Here is a 14,314-nt window from a genome sequence, read left to right on the forward strand (position 1 = left end):
ACTGCCTTAATTATATTGAGATATGGTCTCCCGTTCATATCTTCTCCAGTGTTTCAATCATGAAATGATGTTTAATTTTGTTAAAGGCTTTTGTGCATCTATTTGTGTGATATATTGCCTTTATTGATTTTTGTATATTGAACCAACCCTATATATAACTTGAGAGAAATTGGCATTAGTTCTTTAATGAAGATATAATAGTACCTGAAAATTGAATGGTGTGATAGAGAAGTCACAATGCTTAAGACTCCACTGTCACTTCTCAGCACCATGGTGACTTTTACATGACTTCAGTGATCACTACTATCATAGAAGATAAGCTTCTCAAACCAAAAGAGAGAATAGCATTACTATATGGGTATAAATATTTTTAAAAGTTTGGTGAGCATAATATGTGCACTCAGCCAGACAACAGTAGGCATTACTCACCTAAGGCTCATGATTATATTAGCCATAGGCTTTTTACTAGTGTTTCAGTACTAGGCATGAATTCCCTTCCGTAGAGTAAGCCTCCAGTCCAATTAGAGAGCAGTTGGTTTTCCCCAGAGCAGACATGGAACTATTATATCAGTTGGTGCATTTGGCCTGTCTAGCCAGTCTTAAGGCTTGCTGGGTATACTGTTGTTTACCACTTCTCTCTTGCTCAGGGCTGCATGCACCATAGGTCTTTCAAGCTTTCTGACAGCATGTCAGCAGGGAGGAGGTTTCCAGCTCAGTTACAGCTTGATTTCTCAGTGAACTGCAGCCCAAGCATGTGAAGTCTTCAGCAATAGGGTCTTATCATCTATTTCTGATGGCCAACCAAGATTCTTGACTGTAATGTTTGGGGAATCAGGGATCTTCTTGGCCAGCACTTACTGGAAAGTATCTCATCCATGGAACTTAAACTTTTCTAGTAACAATCTATGGTTTCTGGGTACACATTTATCTAAAGAAGTAGGTTTCCATATGACCTAGTCATCACATCTTCTTATTCTTCTTGTTTTTTATTTTGAGGTAGGGTCTTACTCTAGTCTAGACTGACCTGGAATTGACTATGTAGTCTCAGGTTGGCCTTGAACTCTCTGTGATTTCCAACCCCTACCTCTTAAGTGCTGGAACTAAAGGTGTGAGCCACTACAACAATATCATAAATTATGATTAACTCTCCTCCAACCCTTCCTTTACTCAACCCTTTCTGCTGACCTCACTTACACCGTCCTATCCCTGGTAATCTATTCCTATATTTACATATATACTATACCTTCCCATTGGGTCCTCTCCTAGCCTTTTTCCCTTATAGGCCCTTTCTAGCTTCCTGACCTCTCAATTACTTTTCCTCTAACTCACATACAAATCTAAGTATTTGTAGCTAGGACCCACATGAGATTGAACATGTGGTGTTTGGCTTTCTAGACCTGAGTTATCTCACTTAGTATAATCATTATAAGACACATCCATTTGCCTGCAAATTTCAGTTTTCATTGCTACTGAATAGAACTCCATTGTATAAATGTACCACATCTTCATTATCCATTCACTAATTGAAGGTCAATTAAGCTGGTTGTATTTCAGTTTTCCTGTCCTCTCTTCCATATGTATCCCTAAACTATGGCAGGTGTGATATCAGTTAGTGTTGACTTCTCTGTGGCCTCTGTATTTCTGTTATGATTTGGATGCTGGGCTAAAATTGGGAGCAAAACTTGTGTCACTGCTTCTTCTGCAATTTTTTCTGGACTTTAGTAAAAGTGGTAGAGGTGACACATCTCTTTGTGAGCATTCAGCTGTCCTCATATAGTGATGGATCTTGGATCTCTGCAGTATTTTCTGCCATCTATAAGATAAGACAGACTCTCCAAACAAGGGTATGAGCAGGTTTGAATAAAGGGGACAAGTCCATAAAATTGAGAGAACTTTGATGTGTCTACCCACTTGACTTGTACAATAAACACTGGTGGCTTCTGTGGGTAATGTGACTTTCCTGACCATGTGGTGCTGACTTAATTCCCAGCACCATTTATGAATTATCTATCACTGATCAGGCTTCAGGTCCAACCAGAAAGCAGTTTGTTACCCACAAACATAATGTGCCACTGTTGCACAAGTGGGTACTTATTGTTTAGCTGCTAGATTGCATGGCTTGCAACGTTCCCTGCTTAGGAGGTTTTGTTTTTTTTTTTTTGTTTTTTTTTTTTTCTTTTCAAGTTTGTAACTTGGATTTCAAGCCAGCCACCTGACTGCAGGAGGTGTCACTGTGGGCAGATCCTAAGGTCTAGCCCTCAGGTGTGTTTGGGGGCAGATCTTGAATTCAAGTAAGGAGTGCAGAGAACAGTAGTTCTGCCTGGGGAATTTCTCTGCTGTTTGGCTGCCAGGCTTGGCTCTTGCTTTTGGTGGTGAGGCTTCTCTTTGTCCCCATTATGGAACTTCCTGTTGGTGACAATTGTCTTGCAGTAGCTCTCATAGGACTTTACAGTGCCATTAGTGTTTTTCAGGTGAAGTCTGGCTTTCCTCTCAGTTCCTACCTTGTCTCTCGGTATTCAGAAATGACAGCTTGTGGTGTCTTCAGCAATAGGGTCTTACCTTTTAGTTCTGTCTGGCAACCAATGCTTTGCCTAGGCCTGCATTTTCTGGGAATCACACAAATCATCCTGGCCCACTGATCACTGTGGGGATTAACCTAGATCTGGCCCTGGGATTAATAAACCGGAGCCCATGTTTTTGTGGTTTAGTTTTGGTAGGTGGTATGAGTTAAGAAATTCACCCATTTCTTCCAGGTTTTCCAATTTTATGGAGTACATATCTTTGAAATATGCCTGATAATTCTCATAATTTCATTAAGGTCTGTTTTAATGTCTCCCTTTTTACTTATGATCTTCATGATTTAAGCTTTCTCTTTTCTCCTCTTCGTAAAATTGGCTAGTGGGTTTTTTTTTTTTTTTAAGAACTTCCACTTTGTTTTATTTTTTTAAATTCTTTTCTTGATTTCCAATTCATAGATGCTTGCTCTGATCTTGAATATTTCCTTACATCTGATACTATTTGATTTGGATTGTTCTTGTTTTTCCAATGCTTTCAGCTGGGTGGTTAAGCTGCTGACTTGAGATTTCTCTGTTGTTGTAATGAAAGCATTTAGTGCTATAAATTTTGCTCTTAAAACTGCCCTTATTGTGTCCTATAAGTTTTGGGAGGTTGAGTTTTCATTATTGTTTATATCCAGATATTTTTAATATTATCTGTATCTGAATTATCCTGTTCTGGTCCATTTTGGTATAATCTATTTTTTTTCTTTCATTAAGTAGAAACTGTGTATGTACACATCATATGTTGGTACCATCACTTCCCTCCTCTCTGTCCCCACTCCAGTAGGGCCCTCCTTAGTGGGATTCACCATGGAGTTGAAGGTTATGAATTATGAGAGTAGCAGCCCAGCACTAAAATGACTCAGTGCTCATTTATGCTTTGAGAATATTCTTTGCTCCTTTGGACATCAGGCTTGATGGTATCACTGCCAGGTTTCCAGGCAGTGGGGCACTCTTCCTCATGTTTATCAGTGAACTGGAAGGCTTTAACAAGTCTCAGAATTTCATCCACAGAGTTCCCAACAGAAATGTCATTTATAGTGATATGTTGAAGAATTCCTACATTATCAATGATAAAGAGGTCCCTGGAGGAAATACCTCATCAGCCTTCAAGACTCCATAATCCTGAGCAATGGCATGCTTGTGATCTGATATCTATCAAGGGAATGTTTATGGATCCTCCTTGTTTCTTGGGTATGTTGATCCATGCCAGCTGACAGAAATGAGAATCCACAGAATCACCGATCACTTGGCAGTTGAGTTTCTTAATGTCTTCTAATTTCCATAGGGCACACAATAGTGAAGTCAATAGTATCAAAGAAGAACACAATGCACTTTCCTTTGTGGCCAGCCAGGCTGATATCTTTGAACTGACCTACTTGAACATGCCTTGGGAGCCCAAATTGCACTGTGTTTTACAGCAGATACTTTTATTAAAAACTTGGACTACATTATCTCTATGTTCCTTTTATTTCACCAAATTTGGGCAAAAAAAATCATAAGACTTCTCATTTTTATTGTACTTGTCAGAGAATATGAATTCATCCTGTTAAAGATCTGTTAAATCATATTCATATTTACATTAATTAGCCAGGTGTGATTATTTATTATCAGAATTAAATAGTGAAGTCCTATTGTGAACTTGGTTCAATTGTTCATCTGTTGTCCTAAAAATAAAATCAAGGGTTCTTCGTGTGCAAGGTAAAATAAGTGGCTACACAACTGGGTGAAAGCTTCAAAAGCTGAAATTTAGTTTAGTTTGCTAGGCATTTGGATATAAATTGCAAATGACTTTGAAAAGCATTCAATTAACATTAGGTAATTTATTGCAATCATCTTCCCTATCACCTAAGGCTACTCAGATTTATTTTTAAGGTAAATCATTAAGGAACCAAGCATTTACAAAACTGGGGCTACATGACCCAACAAAACATGTATTCTTACACATACATTTATAGATTATATAACAATTTAAAGAAAAATAGCAGGAATACTCAGCTGCTAATTTTTCCTATATGTTTCACATAGAGATGACAAGTAATTTTATTTATTTTGTGTAGGATTCACAGAACTGTGGTCTATTGAATCTATGCTCTCACTTATGGCAATGTGGATTATAGGAATTAGTATTTCCTGTCACCTTTTATGGTTGATGAAACACGTGTCTTGAATCCTTCTCTCATCACTTTGGGATGAATGAGACCCATTCTTAGTGTGCATCACTTAACTCACTGCTCTCTTCTTGAAAGTATGACTTGTAATGACTCAAAGAAAGTATGACTCTTATAATGACTCAAAAAGAGTAAAATGAGTTTAACCAGTTTGATTTGATTTAGTTGTGACTACTTTCTTGCCACAACATATCTGGAGGTCATGCAAGAAGATAAAGGTACAAAGTTGACATTTGGTAAATGCATTCAGATTTGCTTAATGTAATAATGAAAGCAGTTTGACATCACAGGACAACTGACAGGAGTATATAAAAAGTTCTCATTCACTCCTTATCCCACACGTGCATAGGATCTAGTATAGTCACCCCTCCCACCCTTCAGCATGGTACAGTTGTTACTTCCTTCCATAAAAGTGAAAATGTTGTATCTGATAAACTCACATTGACTTAACCAATCACTCAAAGTCTGCCAGGCTCCCCCGGCAGGTAGTACTGGGGGAGGACCAGAACCGCTGGTTCCTCCCAAGGGGTTGAGGAGGAGGGTGGGTGTCAACAGCCAGGAACAAAACCATTGAGCTGGGAGATCGATGCAGAGAAAAATCAACTCCTACCAAATCAGAGAGCCAAAGCCTCAGAGGCCCCCAACACCTCAGCACTGAAGCAGGCCAAAAATGAACCCAACATGGCTCAGGGAAATCTTGCGGAAGAGGGGGCGGAAAGAATGTCAGAGTTACATGTTGGGTCATGATTTGCAGATACATTTATCATACTAATAAGTGGGGGCTAACTCCACAATGCATGACCCATTTTCATTAACAAGGAGGGTCTATTGGGAGGGGGTAGATCACAGATGAGCCTAAACAATGGTACCAAACTGCCTGTATTCACTGAAATGAAAACTAATAAATTAAATTAAAAAAAAATACTTCAAAAAAAAAAAAAGCAGGAACTCACTTTATTGGTATTGGCAGGTGTTTATATAATGTTGAGAACTAAGGCAGGGATTTTAGGATGGGGTGAGATGTAAGGGACAATAGAATACAGTAATCTCTGAAGTGATTGGTTCTAACTCTAACTTCCTGTGCGGAAGTAGCAGGCCAGAGGCCATTTGGGCCCCTGCTGAGTCATAGCTGGCCAGAGGCAGTTCGCCAAACTTTAGCTAGCCTCACGAAGTTCCACTAGGCTTCACATCCGGTCCTCTCAAGGCCCAACAAAAGTCCACACTTCACAAGAGAATTGCCTGTTGGTGTTTATTTTATGTGATTAAACAAGTATGCCAATACATACACATACCACTACAATGTGGTATAAAATACTTTCCTATCTCAAAACTCCTCTAGTCTCTGCCTATTTTGTCCCTGCCTGTTCTCTAAGATATGAAAACCTCTCAAGTTTGTGCTGTTGCCATATTTCCAACTTTCCAAGAATGTGTATGGTTTGATATAAAGTCTGTACTAGATAGACTATCATACTGCTTCATTCCTTTTTCTTGATATTTAGCAGTGAATAATATTCCATTGTAGAATGTACACACTTATTTATTCTTTCCCTAACTGAAGAATATCTTGCTTTGTTCTGTGTTTAGGCAATTATGCATAAAGCAGCTATAGTATAGGTAGGAAGGAGTATGTGGGGTAATAGGTTTCAACACATTTGGATACAAACTACTGTGAGTAATAGGTTATACAAGAACAGTATGCTTTCTTTTGCATGAAGCTACCAAACTAGAGTTCCAAGTTGTTCTGTCATTTAGCATTCCTGCCAACTATGAATGTGAGCTCTTGCCACCTGCATTCCCAGTTTTTTTTTTTTTAATTAAGAACTTTACTGGATTAACACATTGAATATTGGTTATATTTCTATCAGCTATCAGGTTAAATACTTATGTTCCCTCTACCCCACCCCATTACACTGAGGTTCCTTTTCAGTGGGGTTATTGGTAATCAATGTGGGGCCATGAATGCATCAGTCAGGCTATGTGAGAGGTCATAGCTTCAGGATATACCTTCCCACCATGTGGTTTGTTCATCCTTTCTGACACCACCCACTTCTGCAATGTTCTCTGAGGCTTAGAGGGGGGTTTATAAGACTTCATTGGTGTTGAACTTTCAGCAGCCTCTAATTTTCTGCTTTGATGAGTTTTGAGCCTCCTTAGCATATACTGCTATATCTCTGAAGGAAGTTCCTACACTTGCAGTGAAAGAAGCATTTATATTTAATCTGCCATTTCCTCTGCAGTACTTCCTGGGCCCAGACATATGTGAAAGTGAGAAGCTATGAATTGTCTCATTTTCTTCCCATACAGACCTCAATATAAAACATCAAACTCTAAACTAGAAAAAAAGTAGCAAGAATAGCCCCTATAGAAATATGTATGGGTCTTAGATCTCCCTAGTATTCTACTCTATATGTAAAAAGCAGATGCCGTATCTAAGAGCATGAATCAAAGGGGCTAAGCAGATACATTCAGAAGCTCTCTTTCTCTCTTATTTTTTTCAAGATAGGGTCTTTCTGTAGCCCAAGCTGACTTGGAATTTACTATGTAGTCTTAGGCTGGTCTTGAATTTACAGTGATCTTCCTACCTCAGCCTCCTGAGTGCTTGAATTAAAGGCATGAGCCACCATGTTCAGCTAGAAAACTTAAACCTCTTGTTTTAGCCAAAGAAAAGAGGAAACTTACCACTAGGGTCTATAATGTTCCCAGCCATAGGTTCTTTCACAGTACCATGTATAAGTTTCTTCCCACTGAGCAGGCCTCGTATCCAATCAGAAAGCAGTTGATTACTGCCATAGCCTGTGTGTCATTATTGCACTGGTGTGTACATCATGCTGGTTGAATTTCTACCTTTCAGGCTCCTATTTGTTCATGCTTTTGGGGACCATGATTCCCCAGCAGCTCTTATAGTACTTCCCAGCACTATGAGAATGAGCCAGCAGGGGGCTGGCTTCCATCTCAGTTACAACAAGATCTCTTGATTCCTGCATCTCTAGCCTTAGGTGACTTTAGCAATAGTGTCTTGCCATTTACCTGTGATGTCTTCAGCAGTAGGATCTTACCACTAACCTTTGGTGGGCTTTAGCAACAAGTGTTTTGCCAATGACCAGCATTGTTTGGGGGGCCTCATGATCATCCCTGACCAACAGTTCCCAGGGGTAACACAAAAACTGGTATTTATCATTAATAAGCTATAGCTTTAGAGTAAAGCTGTATGCATTCGTATTTACCTCTGTAGGATGCTTCAGCTCAACATATCACCCCTCCTCTCTTATAAAGAGAATTCTACCTTTTATTTAGCTAACCATGAAGATGAGTGCTATGATACTGATTCAGGCCACCACTAGTTTGCGTATTTTGTTTGCCCACAAAACTCCTTTACCTCTGTCCTTCCTAGACCATTCAACTCCTGTATTCTGTCCCTTCACTTGCCTGTCAAGTATCTTGTCCAATCATCCCTTCCTTCTTCTCTCTCTAAGCCTCATTCTAACTTCCTAAAATACTGCTGATGGGTACTACAACTCAAACAAATCAAGCTATTCCATTATAGGATGTGTTTATGGCTGTGACCATGCAGTGTTTGTAATTCTGAGCCTATGCAACCTCCTTAGTATAATGTTTTCTAAGTCCATCCATTTTCCTGAAAATTTCATAATTTCATTTTCCTTGCTGCTGGACAGAATTCCATTGTGTATATGTGTCCCATTTTCATTGCCCATTCATCAGTTGGTGGAAATCTAAGATGATTCTTAGCTATTATGAATAAAGCAGAAACAAACATGGCAGAGCAAGTAGTTCTATAGAAAAAAGTAGAGTCTTTAAGATATATACTCAAGAGTGTATGGCTACATCATGTGGTAGATCTATTTTTAGATATTTGAGGACCCTCCATACATACTTATATAGGGGCTATAAAGGTTTTCATCCTACAAGTATTGCATAGGAATACTCTTCCTGTGTCCTCACCAGCATCTGTTGTCATTTGATTTTTTTTTTTCTGTTTTTGGTTTTTTAAAATATTTTTATTTATTTATTTGAGAGCGACAGACACAGAGAGAAAGACAGATAGAGGGAGAAAGAGAGAATGGGCCCGCCAGGGCTTCCAGCCTCTGCAAACGAACTCCAGACACGTGTGCCCCCTTGTGCATCTGGCTAACGTGGGACCTGGGGAACCGAGCCTCGAACCGGGGTCCTTAGGCTTCACAGGCAAGCACTTAACTGCTAAGCCATCTCTCCAGTCCTTGTTTTGGGTTTTTTGAAGTAGGATCTCACTCTAGCACAGGCTGACCTGGAATTCATTATGTAATCTCAGGGTGGCCTTGAACTCATGGTGATCCACCTACCTCTGCCTCTCAAGTGCTGAGATTAAACACGTGCACCGCCACACCCAGCTGTCATTTGATTTTTGATGATAGTCACTCTTACCAGAGTGAAATGGAAACTCAGAATACTTTTGATTTGCATTTCTTTGATATCTAGCTATGGGACATCTTTTGGTTATGGTCATTTGTATTTATTCCTTTGAAAATTCTCTGTTTAGCTCTCTTCTTCATTTTTGAGTGGGTTGATTAGATTTTGATTTCTTAGTTTTTCTGAGTTCTTTGTTTTGTCTAGATATTAAGCTCTTGTCAGATATTTAGCTAGCAAAGATTATCTTCCATTTTGTAAGTTGTCTGTTGGCTCTGTTGATGGTTTGTTTGGCTATGCAATAGCTATTCAGTTTCCTGAGATCCCAGTGGTCAAGTGTTTATCTTATTCCCTGAACTACTGGGGTCTTATTTAGAATTCTTTCCCTATTGAGATATCTTATAATATTTTCACTACATTTTTTTTCTAGTTTAGAGTTTGATGTTTTATATTGAGGTCTGTAAATCATTTGAATCTTATTTTTGTGAATGTGAGATAAGAAAATCTAGATTTATTCTTACTTATGTGGTTATCAAGTTCCTTCAGCTCCATTCATTGAAAATTTTGCCCTGTTATTTCTCTAGTGTATATTTTTGGCTCCCTTGTCAAATATCAGGCAGCTGCAGTTATTAGAACTTACAGCTGAATGGTGTATTGTATTTCATTGATCTACATGTCAGTTTTTGCCAGTGCCATACTGTAGTTATTACTATGCCTTTGTAGTGTATTTTGAAATCATGCATGATAACACCAGTACTGCTCTTTTTGCTGTGCGAGGCTTTTTGTACTTTTGTGCTGTTCATTTTGAGAATTTTTTTTCTACTTCTGTGAAGGATGGTGCTAGAATTTTGATTTCAATTTCATTGAATCTATGTATTGCTTTTGATAGGATGGCCATTTATAAGATATTAATTCCAATTCATGAGCATAGGGGATCTTTCCTTTTCTCACATATTCCTCAATCTCTTGCTTCAGTGTTATCATGTTTTCACTGTAGGGATCTTTCCCTTCCTTGGTTAGGGATATTCCAGGATATTTTTTGTGGCTATTGTAAGTAGTATTGTTTCCCTGATTTCTTTATCCATGTTTCTTCAAATACATTGGTGCATAAGAAGAGCTCTGATTTAAAAAAAAATATATGTTATTAATTTATTTCAAGAGAGACCACTGAGAGAATTGGTGTGCCTGGGCCTCCAGCTACTGCAAACCAACTCCAGACACATGCTCTACCTGGTACATCTGGCTTTAAATGGGTACGAGGGAATTGAACTCAGATCTCTAGGATTTTCAGGCAAGTGCCTTAAATATTTAGCCATCTCATTAGCCTAAAACTTCTGATGTATGTGATTTCTGTATCCTGACATTTTGCTAGTTTATCAACTCTGGGGGTTATTTGATGGAGTCTTTCATGGTATGTATTGAATCATATCATCAGCAAATTAGTCTAATTTGACTCTTTACTCTCCAATTTTTATCCCCTTATGTCTTTCTTGTGTCTTATTACATGAACTAAGACTTCAAATATTATGTTGAATAACAATGAAGAGAGTGAACACTCCTGTCCTGTTCAAAACCTTAGTCAGAATGCTTCAAGTATTTTCCCATTTAGTATGATATGGGCTTTAAGTTTGTTCCATATACCCCTTATTGTGTTGAGATATTATCCTAATCCCTAGTCTATGATGTATTCAACAATGAGGGGATATTGTATTTTGTTGAAGGCCTGCTTTACATCTATCAAAAAGATCATGTCATATCTTCCATTAAATCTATTTCTGTGGTGTACTACATTCATGATTTTTCATATGGTGAACTATCCCTACTTCCTTGGCATAAAAGCTACTTGATAAGGTAGAAGATATTTTGATGTGTTCTTGGATTCAATTTGTAAGAGTTCTCCCTCCCTCTCTCTCTCTCTCTCTCTCTCTCTCTCTCTCTCTCTCTCTCTCTCTCTCTTTTTGCAAGCAAGCGAGAAAGAAAGAGGCAGGTAGAAAGAATGGGCATGTCAGGGCCTCCAGCCACTACAGATGAATTCCAGATGCATGTGGCACCTTGTACATCTGGTTTATATGGGTCCTGGGAATTGAAACTGAGTCTTTTGTTTCTTCAGACAAGTGCCTTTACTACTAAATCATCTCTCCAGTCCTACAAGATTTTTATTGTGAATTTTTGCATCAACGTTTATCAAGGATATTTGTCTTTAATCTTCTATACCTATTATGTCTTTTCTGGCTTTGTTATTGCTGTAACTATGGCTTGATAGAAGGAGTCAGAGTGCATTCCCTCCTCTGTGAAATAACTTGAGAATAAATAATTGTAATTCTTCTATAAAAGTTTGGTAGAATTTGACAACGAAACAATCTGCACTTGTACTTTTTTGTTGTTAAAAGATTTTTAATTATTTCTTTAATCTTGCTTTATGTTATAGCTCTGTTCAGATAATTTGACTCATCTGGGTTTAGTTTTGGTAGATAAATTAGTCAAGAAATTCATCCATTTCTTTCAGATTTTCTACTTCTATGGAATAGATGTTTTGATATATGTTCTCATGATTCTCCCAATTTCACTTGAATCTGTTTTAACATCTCTATTTGCATCTCTAAATTTATGAAATAATGTCCTTTCCTTTTTTTTTGGTTAATTTGGCCAAGGGTTTATCAATTATTTTCAAAGCCATTCTTTCATTTCAACAACTTTTCAAGCTGTTTTATTCACATCCAATGCACTGATTTCTGCCCTGATATTGATTATTTCTTTTCATCTGGTATTTGGGGATTTGAGTTGTTCTTATTTTTCCAAATCCTTGAGATTGATTATTATGTTATATTTGGGAACTATTTTTGTATTGTCTGCATTTAGAGCTATTAAGCTTCCTTCTTATGACTGCTTTAATTATGTTCCATAAGTTTTGGTATGTTGTGTTTTATTGTATTCAATCCTAGTATTTTTTTATTTTCTTAAGGATTTCTTCAATGACACACTCATGTTTTTAATAACAACTTGTTTAGTTTCCAGGAGTTGGTATGTTTTCTGTTATTTCTACTGCTTATTTCTAGCTATATCACATTGTGGTCAGACATAATACAGGACATTAAATCATTTTTCTGTAGAGATTTGTTTTATGTCCTAATAAATGAGCTGCTAAGAATGTGTGTTCTGTAGAATTTGGATGGTATGTTCATTCTATTTCTGTTAAGTTCCTTTGATATATGGTTTTGTTTAGTTCCATTGTTTCTCTGTTAAGATAATTTTTCTATTGATGATATTGGGGTATTAAAGTCACCCTTTATTATTGTGTTAGGATTTATTTCCCATTTAATGTCTAGTATATTTTGTTCTATAAAATTTTGTGTACCTGTGCTTTTATTTTTATGATTGTAATGTTCCTGTACCTTCTTGAATATGTTTATACCTCTCTTTAGTGACATGTATTCCTCCTGTGTTCTCTGTAGGACTGTATTAGTGTTTATATATTCATAAATCTGGCTATTTTCCAAGAAAGCTTTCCCTTCACCTTCTGATATGAGGAATAATTTTTCTTGTTATAGTAGTTTGGCTTGGCAGCAGTGGTCTTTCAGAATTTAAAATATCCCATCCCATACCTTTCTGGGCTTTAAAGTTTCCATTGAAATATTCATGCCTTTCTGATGACTTTACTTTTGTAAGTGACTAGCTGTGTTTGACTTGCAACTTTTAGTACTGTCTCTTCGTTTTCTGATATAATGGGATGAGGATAATTTCTTCACTATGCTTGTCTATGTGTTACTCTTTGTGACTTCTGAATGGGTTTTTCTTTTGTAAAATTTTGAGACTTTTCTTCTATAATTTTATTGAAGATATTCTCTATGCCTTTGGCCTGTAGTTTTTCCTCTTCTTGTATGCCATGATTGGAACTTTTGGTCTTTCTATAGTGTCCTGCATTTCCTTCACATTTTTTTAACTTGTCATTTTGGCCTCCTGAAATAATTCTTCTGTCTTGTTCTCAGGTCTTGATTATTTGTTCTCCTCATCATTTATTCTGTTGGTGAGGTTTCTTTGGGAACATTTTAAATGAGCTCTTTTATTTTCATCTTTCATTATGTTTTTCTTCACTGTCCATATCTAGTGAATTCTATTTTAATATGTTTAATAACTTTCTTATTGACTCTTGGATTTTGTCCTCCATTTGGTCATGTCCTTATTCAGTTCATTCTACTGTTGTTGATTTCTTTTTGTTTTTGCTATTGATTCTTATCCATTTCTTTCAACCATGTATTTAATTCCTCTTGTTCTTTTTGCTGTTTTTCTTCCTTTTTATTAAACTGTCTGCTCATGGCCTCATTAAGTTTGTTGAATATGTTTATTGTAGTTTCATTTTGGAATTCTATGACTGAAATTTCTTCTAAGTAGTTTTCACTGGAAGTTTCCTCTATGTGACTCATAATTCTTGGTGGAGATATCTTGACTTGTTTTCTTGTGTTACTTGTTTTGCACTGGGGCTTGCCCATCTTGATATAGTCTTTGTGTATGGTTAAGAATGTAGCACTAACAGCTCTATGTTGAGTGATCTGACCAACCTTGATTCAGATGGGCTTGGAATTATGGTCCAACATCAAGTTTGGGCTGGTAGCACAGCAAGCTCAGAAGGCTCATCCTTGTATGTGCAGTCTCCAAGCAGGTCTGGGATGGACCCTAGATGGTCTGGCATACTTGTTGTCCTGAGCTGTGGGATGGCAACAGCTCTGCAGTCCCTACTCCCAAGATGTGGGGAGACAGGCTGGGTAATGAGATTAATGCCAACTGAGAATTGAGTTGTCCCGGCATCTTCATTGGGTCTCCACTGAAATCCATGGTTTGTCCACATGGCTCCATCAGGTCTCCATGCAGGCATCCAGCAAACCTGCTTCACACTGCCCATGGCCATTTCCAAAACACAAGACCATGTTGCAAACTCAATGACCCTCTCTTTCTTGAATTTCTTATATTCCACAATACCAGGTAGGGTGCCAATTTGTTCATCTGTGGTGGGGGGGGGGATAAAGGAGATTTTGAAGAACAGGGCACTCTTTGAGCTCTCAGGCCTCTCCAAATGAGTCTACATTCTTCCTGTTGCCTCAATTCAGGCCCAATCTCAAAGGTTGCAATCTCTCAATTGAAGCTGAACAGGCAGCAGTTCGCCTAAAGATGTTTCTTTCTGTGCCATAT

The 14,314-nt window shown here is 37.8% G+C and overlaps 1 pseudogene; it reads right to left on the reverse strand.

Annotated features, from left to right (window-relative positions):
* Nucleotides 1-3,420: 3,420 nt before the first annotated feature.
* On the reverse strand, nt 3,421-13,617 carry LOC101594043 (annotated as a pseudogene).
* Nucleotides 13,618-14,314: the final 697 nt, after the last annotated feature.

This window comes from Jaculus jaculus, chromosome 14 (assembly GCF_020740685.1).
Source record: "Jaculus jaculus isolate mJacJac1 chromosome 14, mJacJac1.mat.Y.cur, whole genome shotgun sequence".
Classification (NCBI taxonomy): Eukaryota; Metazoa; Chordata; class Mammalia; order Rodentia; family Dipodidae; genus Jaculus; species Jaculus jaculus.